The sequence below is a fragment of the Ammospiza nelsoni genome, chromosome 9 (assembly GCF_027579445.1).
Source record: "Ammospiza nelsoni isolate bAmmNel1 chromosome 9, bAmmNel1.pri, whole genome shotgun sequence".
Classification (NCBI taxonomy): Eukaryota; Metazoa; Chordata; class Aves; order Passeriformes; family Passerellidae; genus Ammospiza; species Ammospiza nelsoni.
The window spans coordinates 7421034-7423947 of NC_080641.1; positions in this window are offsets into that span (position 1 = coordinate 7421034).

Below are 2914 nucleotides of genomic sequence, written 5' to 3' on the forward strand. Positions count from 1 at the left end.
CAGAGGTTGAGAGGGGTGACAGCCTCCATTCCTTCTGTGGCCATCCTCAAAACCCATGGAATACCCTGAGCTGATTTCTGCTGCAATTTGTGTTGCCTTGAAGCTCTTGTGATCTGCTCATTTTTTCCTTCAGGTAGAGGTTGTGGGGTTTTTTTCTGAAAAAGCTCTGAGGTGCCAAGGGAGGTGTTGGAGCTGCACAGGCAGAGGAGGGCTGCACTCCCCTGCATGGGTTTCATACTCACAAGGTGGTGTTGGCAGCCCCTTGGTCTGGACACCCACTTGAATAAAAACATTCATGGACTTTACCAGAGCTGGAAAAAATATGCCTTAAAAAAAAAAAAGAACTCCACTCCTGTTTATTAAGAAATTGAGAAATATCATTGGAAGCAAAAGGCTGCTGTGCTGTAGTTGTCATTCACATGGCCATGCAGGAGTGGGACATCATGGAGCCCCACTGCAGCCTTTGTTCCTGCGCCTCTCCCAGAGAGTTGGGAACAGCTCTGCACTCCTGAGAGCTGCCCAGAGTGCTGGGCAGGCTGGAGCTGTAGCTGCCCCATCCCTGGGGTGCTCAAGGCCAGGCTGGACAGGCTTGGAGCAGCCTGGTGACCCTGCCCAGGGTTGCAATGAGATGAGCTTTAAGGTCCTTTCCAACCCAAACCATTCTGGGATTCTAAGGCTGTGCTCCCCAGCTGTGCCTTCAGACCTCACAGGCTCCGCTCCACTGAAGTGATTTTGGCCCCATCCCCCTCTGCAGTCACCAGCTGTCTCTCTGGCCATTATGCCAATCTTTTCTTGCACAACTGATTTAAAGAAGCAGTTCCAGTGCTGATGAGGCATTTGCTAGGAGCTCTGTAATCCTGCTGGTTCCATCTCTGCCCTTGAGAGGTTCACACCTCCCTGATCCTAATCCCTGGGTGGTTCTCTGGAGGAGCCCACGCTGGCTGTGCTTAGCAAAGGCAGAGGGTGAAGTTTGGGGCAGAAACCCAGCTGGGGTTTCTGTGCAGCACCTGGGGACAGGGCACACTCCTCAGTGCCACTTCAGCCTGTGTGGGACAGCAGGATCACTCAGGAGAAGCAGGTAAAGGAAAGAATGCTGCTCCACAGAGACAGCCCAGCAAAGGAAACACACCAGAAATGATGCAGAACAGCCAAAGTTTGCTTTTTCTTCCTGACAGCCACATGAATCACACCACAGCCTGAAGCTGGAGCCAAGGGCTGTGAGTAGAAATCAGTTGTTGCTTATTAAGAATTTTTTATCTTTACCTCCAGTTATTCCTGTCTTCTGACCTTCTGCCTTTGCCCTGCCACACACACATAGGACATACAAACCCACACCTGGCCCCTTGAGTAAACTGGTGACTAATGTACACCTTAATGAACATTACACAGTTTCTTTTAGTTTGTACTTTGGGGCTAGGATCTTTTTAGGTGTCTGTCCTATTTGGGCCAAAGACTCTGGATCTTCCCTACCTTTGACAGATAGAGGTGGTGTACCTGAACGTCATTTAGTTTCTGTTCCTGTGTGCATTATATTACCCTGTAATGTGTGATGTACTACATACTGTGACCCATTTCACTTTCCTGCACCTTGCTCCTCCCATCATATGTCTTATTTTTTTTAAAAAGCCCCAGATCATCCATCTACCAGCATATCCTGATGTGCCACCTTACAGCTCTTCCCCTGCACAGTCATGGGAGAAATCCTCTCTCAGGTGAGGCTCAGTTGAGCAGGGTTGTGCTGTGGATCTGAGGGAATCCCTTCTGCTATCCAGAACTGTAGCTGTGCTGAAGGGACTCTGGCATTGATGAGCCAATGTCCAGCAGAGCTGTGTGTCCGGGACCATCCGTGCTGTCCAAGCCCTGGAAGGCTTCCCTAGAAATGGAAGGGGGAAAGCATAAAGAACATACTCTACACAGTTCCTGCTGGATTTGGCAGCACAAGACTCAGCACAGGTTAAACTCGTGGAGTTGAGTTACTGCAGAAAGCCAAGGCGCTTGCAGAGCTCAGACCACCTGTGTTAAACACTCTGCCCTGGCCATTAAACCCGCGTCTAGACGAGGCCACGGGGCTGGGCTGTGCTGCTGTTCAGAGCGACCGTGCAAACCACATCCTCACGTCCTGGCGCTGCAGGAAACTGGAATAACACCGGCGATATGAAAATAGCGTGTGAACAGCTTAGACCTCCCACCGCCCTGGAGCCTTTCCTTTCAACCTTCGCTCCGCCGTCCAAAACACTCACGTGAAATCTCTCCCCGGGGTCGCTTTACGCCGCAGCGCGGAGAGCAATTACATTTAATGGCATTTAATGGATCCCCTCACGCCGCAGTGTCAGACCACCCTGCGGCCCGGGCTTGAGCGGGGCACAGGGAGGGCAAGGATATTTAAAAATTTATTTTAAATTGGATATTATGGAGCAGCAGCGTGTCACTTCACAAAGCTCGTGAAGGGGCTACGGAACAGCCTGTGAGGGGCGGCTGCGGGAGCTGGGCTGTGGAGCTCGGGGAAGCTCAGGGGGCTCGGTCTGTTCTGCCGGGGTGCAGTGGGAGAACGAGAGGAAATGGCCAAGATGAGAGAGGGGAGCTCAGATTAGATATGAGGGGGAAAAAAAAAATCACTGTCAGGGCAGTCAGGCATTGGAACAGGCTGCCCAGGGGGGTGCTGGAGTCACCATGCCCGGCGGTGTTTAGGAGGAGCCCGGACCCCACGCTGGGTTTAGCGGTTCCAGTGGCGCTGCACTGTTCCATCTCCTCACAGGTTTCCTCCAGCCCCGCCGGTCCCACAGCTCCCGCTCCTGAGGGGGCCCGGAGGCAGGCGCGCCCTCACCCAAAATGGCGGCCGGCGCTCTGAGGGCGCTGCGGCCGCCGGGCGCCAGGGGGCGCGCGAGGCGGGCGGCGCTGCCGGGCCGGCCGGGCG